Here is a 14,544-nt window from a genome sequence, read left to right as displayed (position 1 = left end):
TATTGCAATATGTTTCCTTAATTCAAGTACTTATATAATACTAATATTGTAGTTTACTATTATTAGTTACTTTATCACACTATAGACACCACTAAGGAGATCTAAGTGCACTAAACAATTTGCTTCTACTAATGATTTTAACTGAGCTGGTTACGAACAAATGGTGTAAGAAATAAAACTGATTACTTGGGAGTTATGTGCACCATACTGTAGTGGAAGAACCACACCATTTGGCGACAAAAGGATATAAGTGTGTGGGGTGATATGAACTGCTTTCTAGCAGTTATCTGAAGAACTATTGAACAACAAGAGTGTTCTCTTTGGATGCAAAGGGGTTCCAAGTGCACAGACATTTTGTTGGTTAAAAATGTTTTGTGAACTGTTGTGATTAGGTGATTCGATGCATCAGCATTTGGCAGATTAGAACCTGTTTTTGCATTCAAAGCATCAAAATAGGAGAATGGAAAAAAGTGAACATACTAAGAAGAATGGATATGATGAACAGAAGGCAGTGAAAATGATAATAGTGATGGTTTGCTTAAGTATGTACAACAACTTCCTCAGTTTGTAATGGCCATCATTGCTTTTAGTGATAATGCAGGGGTCAGGGAAAGTAGACAAAGAAGGGAAAGCAGAAAGGTTGAAGGAGTATATAGAGGGTCTATACAAGGGCGATGTACTTGAGGACAGTATTATGGAAATGGAAGAGGATGTAGATGAAGATGAAATGGGAGATACGATACTGTGTGAAGAGTTTGACAGAGCACTGAAAGACCTGAGTCGAAACAAGGCCCCGGGAGTAGACAACATTAGAACTACTGACAGCCTTGGGAGAGCCAGTCCTGACAAAACTCTACCATCTGGTGAGCAAGATGTATGAGACAGGCGAAATACCCTCAGACTTCAAGAAGAATATGATAATTCCAATCCCAAAGAAGATTGACAGATGTGAAAATTACCGAACTATCAGTTTAATAAGTCACAGCTGCAAAATACTAATGCGAATTCTTTACCGACGAATGGAAAAATTGGTAGAAGCCGACCTCGGCGGAGATCAGTTTGGATTCCGCAGAAATATTGGAACACGTGAGGCAATACTGACCCTATGACTTATCTTAGAAAATAGATTAAGGAAAGGCAAACCTACATTTCCAGACTTTGTAGACTTAGAGAAAGCTTTTGACAATGTTGACTGGAATACTATCTTTAAAATTCTAAAGCTGGCAGGGGTAAAATACAGGGAGCGAAAGGCTATTTACAATTTGTACAGAAACCAGATGGCAGTTATAAGAGTCGAGGGGCATTAAAGGGAAGCAGTGGTTGGGAAGGGAGTGAGACAGGGTTATAGCCTCTCCTCGATGTTATTCAATCTGTATATTGAGCACGCAGTAAAGGAAACAAAAGAAAAATTCGGAGTAGATATTAAAGTCCATGAAGAAAAAATTAAAACATTGAGGTTCGCTGATGACATTGTAATTCTGTCAGAGACAGCAAAGGACTTGGAAGAGCAGTTGAACGGAATGGACAGTGTCTTGAAAGGAGGATATGAGATGAACATCAACAAAAGCAAAACGAGGATAATGGGATGTAGTCGAATTAAGCCGGGTGATGCTGAGGGAATTAGATTAGGAAATGAGACACTTAAAGTAGTAAAAGAGTTTTGCTATTTGGGGAGCAAAATAACTGATGATGGTCGAAGTAGAGAGGATATAAAATGTAGACTGGCAATGGCAAGGAAAGCGTTTCTGAAGAAGAGAAATTTGTTAACATTGAGTATAGATTTAAGTGTCAGGAATTCGTTTCTGAAAGTGGAAGTGAACCATGGACGATAAATAGTTTGGACAAGAAGAGAACAGAAGCTTTCGAAATGTGGTACTACAGAAGAATGCTGAAGATTAGATGGGTAGATCACATAACTAATGAGGAGATATTGAATAGAATTGGGGAAAAGAGGAGTTTCTGGCACAACTTGACAAGAAGAAGGGACCGGTTGGTAGGACATGTTCTGAGGCATCAAGGGATCACAAATTTAGCATTGGAGGGCAGCGTGGAGGGTAAAAATCGTAGAGGGAAACCAAGAGATGAATACACTAAGCAGATTCAGAAGGATGTAGGTTGCAGTAAGTACTGGGAGATGAAGAAGCTTGCACAGGATAGAGTAGCATGGAGAGCTGCATCAAACCAGTCTCAGGACTGAAGACCACAGCAACAACAACAGCAGGTGTCAGGACAAAAACAAAAACATCATTAAGTTCTGGATGTATATCATAAAGCACACCTGAGTGGAGACCACTGACCACAAGTTCCTGATTTCAGGCCATTCCTTTATGGAATGTTTTATAAGATGACATGAATTTTGATTCCATTGACTTAAGGAAATCAAACCCATGATGTTGAAGTTCAGCGATAATACAGTTAAATGTACTGTCACCACCTGCCATAACAGCAGAGAACTACACATCAGAATCAGCAGCAGTTATTCCCATTTGTACTTCTGATTTACCATCCATTCTACACAAATCTTAAGAGAAATCCAAAACATCTGTTTCTAAGCCATATAGGATAACACCAGCAAATGGAGAGCAAAGGACACAATTACTAATTATGTGGTGCTTTCTGATGACGTTACATGAGACACACAGACATTTCCTGTAATAAACACAAATGGGAGTATTTGTATGTGTATGTGGTAAAGAGTTTGCACAGAAATTTGTTTCTGTATGTAACACTATTTAATTGCTTGCCTTATCCATTCCAATATATGTACAATCAATGAAAGTTAGCTACATGTATGGATTAATATAATACATGAAAATGACACAAAATATTTTATTACATTGTTGTAGTTCATTCAAAACTTGATATTAATGAGAGCCAAACAGATGTAAATGATATCCTCGGAAGCAGATAGGTGTAAGTGCTAATTGTATTATTGGTAAAAGCGTTACTAAGCATGAAATTTTGAATTTGATTCACTGATATTGTATCTATAGCTTCATTAATAACCACTATGTATTGTGATTAAACACAATGTAACAAATGAATGTCGAATTTTAAATTTAAGGCAACCTTTGAAGCTAATTTTCTCAGAAAAATTATTTTGTCACTTATACCCCTTTGCTTTTAACTACCTCAACTAAAATGACAAAATACTCAGGAACTCTGATACTGCAAAGGGTTATCACATTATAAGCGATGCCAAATTCCTTATGGAGACACGCAGGACTGGAAAGATGGCACTAAGTGATACATTCTGTGTTCACTCTTTATGCAAGAAAATACTGCACCTTTCTCTCAAGTTCATCAGAAACTTCGCTAATCATGGATCTTGAATGAACCTGAATTCCCTAAGGAAAGATTTAACCAGATGACAGTGATTTGAATCTTGATCCAATAATCTTCATCTACATTCTTTTCAGTTGCAACAATAATGACCAAAGATTTCCAGACTTTTGTCAGTAGGTATCTTATCTGTGTCCATTACCCTTATTCAATAAGTCTGTTCCATACACTCAATTACGAAGGAGAACCTTCAGGTATGTGGGCTGAATCAATGTATATGTTCATTAACAAAATGAAGTAGCTGTTAGAAACTGCATTAGAAATTAATTTTTGTTGAACTATAAGGAACTATCACATTTATTCAAACTTTAACATGTTAAAATATAGGGATTCCATCAGGCCCTGAAACTTTGTTCAGTTTTAATGATTTCAGCTGTTTCTCAGCATCACTGACACTAATATCTATATCACTAATCTTTGCAGTGGTGTAAGAATTAAACTGGGACAGTACCTTTGGATTTTTATTTGTAAAGGAAGATTTGAAAATTGAATTCAGCACTTCTGCTCTGCTACCCTCAATTTAAGTTCCTGTCTAGTCTTGGGTATCTGGACACTAACATCTCTAGCCCTACGCTTTGTTTTACACCTATTATGCAGTTATCTCTATTTCTCTAGAGGTTTCATTACAGTGACTCAGTAACATGGAGGGCCCCTCACTTCATGAGCTGTTCTACCAGATATGTATCTAGCATGTGCAAGTTCAAGTATTCTTCTGAACCTGGAACACACAGCTCTTGTACAAGCTCCTCTCCAGAGCTAAATGACTAGAATTCCCCTTTATCTAGTTTGCTGGAAATATAAATCTTCGCTACCACTACCTCATATCACTGATACCAGTTTCTATATAAACTTACTCAAAGAGTCAATGTTTATTTTTTGCTGATAGATCCAATATATTTCCATCATAAGTCAGCTTCCAAACAATCTGTTCTAGGTAGTTGTCAGAGAAAGTGTTTATTAATATTCTGCAGGTAGTCTTGGCAAAGCCATCAATTACAAAACTGTAGCTTCCCCAGTTGATTGTTGGATGATTAAAGCCTCCTCCAATGATGACAGTAATTTTGCGGAACTTAAGTACTAGTAAAATTAGTCTTGGTTACATCTGGAGGTGGCTTGCAGGCAACAAGAGAACCTGGTTATAACTTTATACCCACCCTTAATACTGAGTCTTTTATAGAGAATCTCAGATGCAGTTCCAGTTTCTATCTCAATGGATTTGAGTTTCTTGTCTATCATGACAAATATGCCACTTTTGTTTACCATTTACTGATCCTTTCAATATTTGTTTAAATTTTCTTCCGATATCTCGTGGCTATAAATTTCAAGTTTTAACCAACTTTTTGTACTTAGTATAATGTGAGCTTTCTAGGAGCACTTCAAATTCTGGCTTTGTTGTGTATGCTTTGGCATTTCATCAATAGGAGTTTAATACTCTCACCTGTAGGGGATATTTCTTTACACCTTATGCTGACACTTCCCGGTCCCCTGTAGCTATCGTCATCTGGACTAGACGAATAGTCATATAACCTAAAAACTCTTTTGTGCACACCATGCATAGTCAGCTGCCTCGGTAGCATCCTTTGATGTGTAGTGCACACCAGACCAATTTAGAACCCTACAGTTCTCAGTCCTGAGGCACAGGTCTAGTGAGTCACAGCCTAGATTGCCAAAGAACCTTTGCAGTCTCTAGTTCAATCCTTCCACTCAACCCAGAAACAATGGGCGCTGATCAATCCTGGAGCAATGCTGCAAATTGTGCACTTCATTGAAACCCTGTGCGCAAGGCTGGTTTTCTCAACCTTCTCTGCTTGCTGCTGGAATGATCCAAGTACAAGGTCATAGCTCCGATGACAGGCATCATTTCTTACACTGTGTGCCACAATCTGCAGCTGATTGCACTCTGTTCCCTCTGTGATTGTTGGAATAACCTCCCAAACAAGTTGAATGAGACCCTCAGGCATACACACTGATTGCACACGGTGTTCCTCCCCTTTCTTCCTGGCAATTCCCTAAGGGGTACCATTATTCATCATACGTTTGAACTGCCGATGATTCATATACCCCTATCCTTCTGCGTTTCTCCTCTACTGACACATGATATAGCAGGTTGCCCAACAGGTGAAGTGAGTCTCACTGGCTCAGTTTTGTGACATTAAACCCTAATCTTCCTTATTTTCTTTTGTTTTCCTTTGGTGCACTGGTTCTCTGTGCAACAGACAATTTCTCAGTTGTTACTGATAAGGAAGTGTGCGTCAGATGACAAAGTATCATATGACATAAGGTGCTATATTTTATGGTACTGGGTTTTTATATGGCATGATACTTTCATTTTTTATGGTTAAACTGTGTTACGATTCTGCTTACTATCAAACTGAAGAAATCCCAGGATGTCATTTCCCACTACCCGCAGCCAGTCAACCTTTTTGTAGTGAACTGACCAAAATGAGAAATACAGCTCCTCTTCAAGTATACTGACTTCACACAAACATAGAGCTGATAGTACAGGAGTGCATATGTTGTGAGATATGCCAAGCAGTGTCTTCTCCCTCTTTGGCAACATGAAGCACGCCAAAGGACAATTGTGGTCTGCGAGACTGTTTCAGCACATCACGTGACTTGGGGCAGTTAACGGTTTTTCAATTTTTTTTCAGTTGGTCAACATACTATCGACATAATGGAAGTGACAGTGTGAGTACTAGTAAGAATCCAGATTATAGTGTGTATCCCTAACACATGGATAACTGGGAATCGTCCACATTTAGAGCCAAGTTTTTTCACGATTTCTGTCAATGAAATGGGATTATTGACTGAATGATAAAACCAAAGTGAATCATTGATAAAACTGAAAAAAAGCTTTTGATTGCAGGGTAGTATACACAGGCTTATTTACAGATACGTACACAGTTTCAGAAGATGAAAACTACAAGATGTACAGAAAATAGACCTTATCTGTGGATAGAGCATCTCCCAAGTTCTGATTCATAACGTGATTGTTTTAGGCTCCTGTTAAATGATTTCCACAAAAGCTCCATCTTCTCTGTTGATGATCATGGCCTGTCTATTTTCTTTGCCCCACATAAGCAGACAGTTTTTATGGAATGTGTTGCACCACCTGTGGATTGATTTGTCTATTGGAGCTTTTAACTGATGTTTGGTGCAAGAACACTGAATCGTCATAACTGACTAACATTTAACAATTGCAAGGATACAAAATGCATGCATCAGCCCATTATGTCACATTCTGACACATCTTCCCCTAAGTATTCTGCAACTATGCCACAATGCGTACTACAAACTGAAACTTGGAATGATGATTTATTCACTGATATGAGTCATTATTTTTGTATGTCTTATATTTTTTGTGCAGTCATCTTCTGGAATGCTTGAGGTAGTTATAAATAACCCTATAATTACTTACAAGTGTGAAGATACTTGGTCCCAGATGCTTCAAACATATGGAGAGCAGGAATTTTACACCCTGTCACTGTAAAGAGAGATAAACTACTACGCCAGATTGACAAGGGTACAGGGCACAAAAAGAAGTTAGTTATGGCCTTGTTTAAAGAACTATTCTAAAAGAAGTTAGTTATGGCCTTGTTTAAAGAACTATTATTCTATTATCACGCGAGTACTTTAGAGGAACCATGAAAAACTTAATTCTCCGTATGATAAGAGTGGAATATGGTTTGCGATCATAAATACAAACTAATCACTGTTCCATGTCATTTTATGGATGTGAAATGAACCACAGCTTCACTCATATAGCACAGTAACACAGGTAAAAAAGCGGTTTGTTGACTACTTGCTCTTAGAGGCCTCCTCAAGGAATCAGGCATTTTAACTACTCCTTCAAAGTATGTATATTCTGTACTGAAATTAGTGGTCAATAACACTAGAATGTGAGACTAAAAATGATGTGCACAGTTACAACACGAGAACAAGAAATGACTCCTAGTGTCCTTTATAAAGCTGTCAGTGGCTGAGAAAGTGGTTCAATGTGCTGGCACAAAAGTCTTGATCATTTGTCCAGTAATATCAAATTCCTGCCAAGTAGTAGAGTAAATATTAAATCTAGCCTAAAGTAATTTCTTCTGGGAAACACTTTCTATTCCAGAGACCATCTTTTATCATATGTGAGAAAAATTCCACTAAGTTCTACTGGTTATAAGATCAGTGCAAATTATCTATGGAACATGTAACAATAACTAATTGAGACAGGGATTTACAGAAGACAGGATTAACAGAAATAAATGTTTGTATGGCAGTTTTGGCTGGGAGCCCCTTCTGGCAAGTATGGCTGCCTGGTGCAAAACTTTTTACTTGACACCACTCTGGTGCCTCACAACCTGGTGAGGATGAAATGATGATGACAACACACACACTCAGTCTCAAGTACAGAAATTCCCCGACCTGGCCAGGAATCAAACCTGGGGCCCCATGATTGAGAGTCAGCAATGCTAACAACAAAATCATGCGCTGCTGACAGAATTCAGAGATCCTTAAATCAAGAGAATGAAGGAAAGAGCCACTCACATAGTTCTGCAATGTTTGAAAAAGCAGATCAATCTCAAAAAATTCTATGAATGTAGACCTCATGTGAAGTGCACATGAGAATGAGTAATTTGTTCTTAGACTTTTATATGATAAGGTGTTATTTAATTTTTGAATATTGCTATTTGTGTCATATCTTCATTGTTGTCTTCTGTTCTAAACTGAAGCATCTCTGCAACTCCAATTTGTAATGAAGGGTGACCAGAAGTGTCTTTATGGAGTCAGAACAAAACTTTGAATAGTGACAAAATACTAAGGGACTTCAAGCTCTGTGATGTGCTTCGACAGCTCAGTTAAGGACAGCTGCCTATGAGATGTAAACAGCAGAAACTTCTCACAATTTTCATGTGTTGCAGTCTTTACTGATAGCTGTCATGCTGAGCCTGAATGTTTTCTAATGTCATCTAACCACCTTCCATTTTAATCACATCTTACACTGCACTCTGTTCCGTGACCCATTTATTTGTACCTTTCTTTTTTAGGCACTCCCAACATACATCTCTACAACACTTGCTGAACTGACATCAGTTTTTTAATTATTTTCCAGAATAGAAGTCCATGGTAATAACACATCAATAACCCTGCCTCCTTCCACACCCCCAACCCATTTGGCATGTGCACACTGCTCTTGTATTGTAGTGTGTACACAGACTATAATGAATTAAACTGAAAAATCTTTAAAAACGAGGCAAAAATCACTAAAGTAATTATGAACACCACAGAAATTGATTTTAGCATAATCCTGGCACACAACGACAGTCACTATACACATAAAACACACATACACTCTCTCTCTCTCCCTCCCTCCTTCCATGATGCCAGTGACTGTATACATCATAAGAGCAACACCCAACTGAGTAACACCTACATCCACATAAAAAGCAGTTTCGTAGCTTCAAAATACTACACTGCCTCCATAAGTATGAAGAGTCTTGAGGAGACCATGCTTCAGAATCTGTGTGTCAGTATAAAATCCCATAGCACATTTCATTTAGTTTTGAGCATATATGAATAAAAATGTTACACAAATGCTGGGCATGGTTTTCACTAACACTTTTGTTATAATAAATAATGTTGGTTTACATGTTAATCTGTCATGAATGTGATTCAGTGAGATTTTAAGTGAGTACAAGTGATGTGGTTAAGTAGTTAAAGCACTGGACTTTTATGCTGGAGGAGTGTTCTTCAAATCTCTTTCCAGTCATAAGTTTTCTTCATCTTCCTAGTACTGAAAGTAAATGTCAGGATAGTTTTTTTGAAAAGGTCAGAGCTGATATCGAGTAATTTTTGTCAAATGTAAACTTATGTTATATTTCTGATGATCAACTGTTCTCCTATGTCAGAATGAGATTTTCACTCTGCAGCGGAGTGTGCGCTGATATGAAACTTCCTGGCAGATTAAAACTGTGTGCCGGATCGAGACTCGAACTCGGGACCTTTGCTTTTCGCGGGCAAGTATTCTGCCAAGTGTTCTCCAGTGGTTTACAATTGGATCCTTTACACACAATACATTAACACAAAGAACAAATATGCAAAATATATTAACTCTTGAACCAAAGTTCGCTACTACATTAGTCAACAAATCATTTCTGTGAGCAGTATATGAAAACAATCTGAAAGATGAACATGGACCATCATGTGGTAGCATCTCATCCAACTGAAGGCTTTTGAAGTTACAATATTCTCACAGTGATGTCTGCCATCAAGGAAATGAAGCCTTAAACACTGGCTTGGGTACACATGTGTTTTCTTGATTGATGTATGGAAATAATGGAACAGAAATGGGCAGTACACTATTTACCACTTATATATAAAAAAAAGGGCGTAACATCCATGAAATAAAAACGTCTGCAGTACAATTTCAAATTTGTTCCACATTTCCGTGTATCTCAGATGCGTTAGGAGAGGGTGGGTCAGCTTAGTTTCTCAACTGCAGACTGAAAATTGAATACTGATATTGCGAAAACTTTGGAATAAAACAGACGTAGCCATTCCGTGTGTGTGTTTCAGGGAAAATAGGTAGGAGAGGAAGTCACTTCATCAAGTGCATGGCAAAACAGAAACTTGAGAATGAATAAATAAGTTATAACTTTAATTGCCGTGCTTTATTCAAATTCCGTAACCAAGCTGTATAGTTATGGAGCATAACCCAAGGGCAATCAATGAAAAAAATGCCGCTGGTATATTTTTGCTCCAGATTTTCGGTTGTTCCAAGTCTGCAATACATTTAATTTTTTGCGTTTTTTTCTATAACAACGGCAAATACTACTCTTCTACAACTAATGTGATAATTTATTTTCACACATTTATAGAATTACAGTTATATCGTTCGTCTTATAATTATGAATGTAAACTACATTTACAAGAGCTTCAGCGCTCTGGTTTCCGTGGCGTTGCAAGGTGGTGGCGGGAGAGAAAAAAAGCAGGTTGATAACTAGTTGATGTATCTTATATATAAATACACGTCTGTATTTTGCTATCGGTTTCGCGATAGCATCACTTACTATACGCGACAGGCTGATAACTGCCGATAAATCTGCCACTCGACAGCAGCTACTAAATCGACGAAAACCATCACAAAAACATAACACAATGTATGTCGGCTTTAGGAGCGCTGCACAAAATTTTGAAACAATGACAGTTGTCTGTTACATTCTCAATATGAAACTGAAATAGCTTACAATTGGGATACATATTATTTTCATTTATTTGTGCAAGACTGTTATCTGTCACAGGTTATTGCCTTACAAAACAGACAACAAAAACAAGTTGTTTTACTCTGCTTGCAGATGACTCGAGTTAGTCATGGGCTTCGCACTGAGATTTTAAACTCAAATCATTTGGTTTCTGTCATCTGAAACAAATGAAATAAACAATAACAAATTTCAAACTGCTGATACAGCGATGACTCACCTACTGAAAGTTGTTGTAACTTGTCAGCTAGCGCATTCTTCGCTCGACAGTCGAATTCTTGAGAAAATGATGACAACACCAACGTTCTGGGGTGTCATACTTATCATTTTCACAAAAATAGGAAACACAGGACGGCACAAAGTTTCGAAAATTATATTTAAAGGAGGGATTGCCAGTTATTTTTCTATTATAACAACACAGTTATCGAAACATGGCGGCTGTTTACCAGTTTAACCAACACAAGAGTCCTCGTTTTGAGTTGAAAAGTTTTGATGGTGATCTACATGTTCGTTAAACGTGAAAAGTAGTGAATATTGGACATCATCAGCGTTCGTTTGCTCCTTGCTCAATGTACTGTGTGGTAACAGCAGATGCACTAGGAAGGTTTCGAATTGCTGCCGACTAACGAAAGGACAACCTTTTTTTTGCTTGATGTAAGCGTTCATCACGTTAACAAGTTGAACTAGATTCTCGGTATGCGGGACTGCTTTCCCACAAAGGATTCTATTACAGTATAAGCGCTTCTGACTAGCTAAAACGAGTTTATTACAATATTTATACCGTTTGTTTGAACAGTTGATTTGCTAGCTGTACTGTTTGCAGTATCTTCGTCAGCAATGTGTGATCTCACGTTCGAACATTAATTTCCACCCTACGTTGTTAAAATAAGTAGTCTTGAGTAATATTTTGCGTCGGCATTACGCCATCCTGCACATCAGCAGTCGTACCCGCTCGTGTAGTAATTCACCGCACAGTTTTTTATTCCTGAGTTAAGTGCATCCACAATAATTGGTATTAAGAACACATTAGTTATTAACATCTTTACACAGTGACATAACTTAAACGTTTATTGTTTAAAGTACTGATAAGTACAGATAGTTCATTAAAATTTCGCACCGTTGTAAGTTTTACCCATCAGTCATCTGACAGGTGCAGATAAGCAGCAAATACTGTATGATTCTCATGCTTCAACAGTAGTTGAGCTAAACCTGTTTATTTCGGAATCTGTCATAGTCTTTTTCTGATCAATCTGTTTCTTGGGCAAATAATCCTACACATTTTTAAGCATTGCTGTCTCTATAGGTATCAGTACTGTCACACAAAAAAAAAGAAAAAAAAAGAAAAAAGAAAAAAATCATTCACAAATACAAACTGGCAGTTTTGTAATTTCAGTCCCTTATTACTAATCTTTACATTTAATAAATCTGCTTTCAAAGAATAGGCAGTATGTTCTCCCACAGCATCAAATTTTCTAATAACAACACAACACAGGAACCTTATATAAATACTTTGTCATTATCAAAACGTGTCACATTTGGACATTATAATTCTTGTACTGAGATGAATACTGTTGCAGTGCTGTTCTAACTCCAGAGCTTGACAATTTGAAGCATGAACTTAATTGATTAGAAATTGTGATTTTTTTTCCACAGAAATATCCCCTTTAGTATAACTTATTTCTTTGTTAATTAATTCCATTTTATGTGCCACACTAATCAATATGATGCAGTTATTAGTATATAGTTTTTATTTTTTTGAACTTGCACTAGGGTGGAATGGGGTTTCCAGGGAGGTTCTAACCCTGCCTGTCCAAACATATTTATATTTTCTGTGGTTCCCCAAAATGTTAAGGCAAATAACAGGATGATTCCTCTGAAAAGTACATGACCAACTTTCATCCCTATCCTTTTCCTGTCCAAGCTGTCTCTGATCTCTACATGTGCATATTGAACAATAGATTCAGATATGGCACAGTTCGTATCCTGATGCTCCATCAGGTCGGTGCTCAATGTTATGCATCCTAGACACATTGTTCACAAGACTTGCAATTTAGACTACAGCAGAATGGCAACTATGAACATAATGGGTTTGTACCTGGCTTATCTGGACATTTTAGATGGATGCATCCATTACACCTTTACCCAGGTGGAGATAGATCATACCACCAATCAACAAACTGATATTTGAAGAGTGCCGTAACAGAGACGTCCACTATGCACCATTACATATGCTTTAAAAGCAGAGCCGCTACTAAGTAAAATCCAAACAGGCAAGTTTGCAAAACAGGTGGGAGAGTGGTGTGCTGACCACATGCCCCTCCATACCGCATATGCATGACGAGGATGACATGGCCAACTGGTAGACATCAGTTGGGCCTCCATAACCTGGCGAGGAGTTCATTTTTTTTTTTTTTATTTTTTTTTTAAATACATCTACATGGATACTCTGCAAATCATATTTAAGTGCCTGGCAGAGGGTTTATCGAACCACCTTCACAATTCTCTTTTATTCCAATCTCGTATAGCACGCTGGAATAATGTTCCATATGAACTCTGATTTGCGTTATTTTATCGTGGTGATCGTTTCTCCCTATGTAGGTCGGTGCCAACAAAATATTTTCACATTCTGAGGAGAAAGTTGGTGATTGGAATATCGTAAGAAGATTCTGTCACAATAAAAAATGCCTTTCTTTTAATGGTGTCCAGCCCAAATCCTGTATCATTTCTGTGACACTCTCTCTCACATTTTGCGATAATACAAAAAGTGCTGTATTTCTTTGAACTTTTTTGATGTACTCCGTCAGTCCTATCTGGTAAGGATCCCACACTGCGTAGCAGTATTCTAAAATAGGACGGACAAGCATAGTGTAGGCAGTCTCCTTAGTAGATCTGTTACATTTTCTAAGTGTCTTGCCAATAAAATGCAGTCTTGTGTGTATAAGCTTTGAGTGTCATTATTAACAACGTGAAAGACTTAGCAAACGTTCAGAAAATTGTCCAAGTATGAACAGAAACATTTAGGGCTAAAAATGAGTTTGCTTACCAGTTTGCATGGACAGAACAAGCCTACTTTGAGCATTAATCAGAGAAAACGAAACAAGGAACTGGGATAGGATTAGAGGGGTGGGGGGAGGCAGGTATTCTCTTTTAATAACTAAATGTGTATGAAACTCCAGCAATTTATACTCCATGCAAACAAGTAGGACAAGTATTCTTGTGGTATCCACATAGCATGTCGGGAAGGGCAGTATCTTTGAGATAATCACAATATGTCTTTATGAAGGGTGTCAAACAATCTTCCTGTGACAAACACACAAAATTCTCATGTCAACAGATGGCTCCATTATGCAGCGGTTCCTCATGCTGCGCCTGCAGAGCATGTCCTTTTTTTTTGACATATCATAACAATTACTCAGATTTAACTGGTATGGTATGTATTATGAGGGGTGTTCAACAAGTAATGCAACACTTTTTTTCCTGCTAGCAGATTGGTTTTATTCAGGATGCCAATACGCCATATTATTCCCCACTTTTTTCGACACACACTATATTTTCAACATAACCTCAATTCAATGTAAAGACCTTATGCTACTCTACTGGGGGGGGGGGGGGGGCGCTGTATGTCTGTGTGATACCACTCTATTGGTAAGTGTCAGAGCCAGTGTCTTGCTGCATCAATAATCTCTTCAGCATCTATGATGTACTGCATCCCACAAATTGCATCCATCACTGTGCCAAATTCGTTGTTCTTATGGTCTTCTGTTGGTGGTGGTGAGGAAACCAACAGTCACCCATCTTTGAATACCCCAACTGGTGGATGAGTGTGTTAGCACTACCAAAAGAGACGTCCAGTTTTGCAGCAAGGTGTTTGATTGTGATCTGTCAGTCACCTTGATTGAGAGTGTCAGCATGTTCCAACATTGCTGAAGTCTCAGCTTTCTGCAGCCAGCTGGCATGC

General features: G+C 37.9%; 1 long non-coding RNA gene across 1 annotated transcript in view; it reads right to left on the bottom strand.

Annotated features, from left to right (window-relative positions):
- Window positions 1–10,943, bottom strand: part of LOC126175648 (uncharacterized) — a 20,235-nt gene extending 9,292 nt beyond the window's left edge. The window contains exon 1 of the long non-coding RNA XR_007535598.1: window positions 10,807–10,943. This is a non-coding gene — a long non-coding RNA (uncharacterized LOC126175648). The remainder of the gene's footprint in view (window positions 1–10,806) is intronic.
- Window positions 10,944–14,544: the final 3,601 nt, after the last annotated feature.

Source organism: Schistocerca cancellata, chromosome 3 (assembly GCF_023864275.1).
Source record: "Schistocerca cancellata isolate TAMUIC-IGC-003103 chromosome 3, iqSchCanc2.1, whole genome shotgun sequence".
In the NCBI taxonomy this organism is placed as follows: Eukaryota; Metazoa; Arthropoda; class Insecta; order Orthoptera; family Acrididae; genus Schistocerca; species Schistocerca cancellata.
This window is presented reverse-complemented; position numbering and strand designations above follow the sequence as displayed.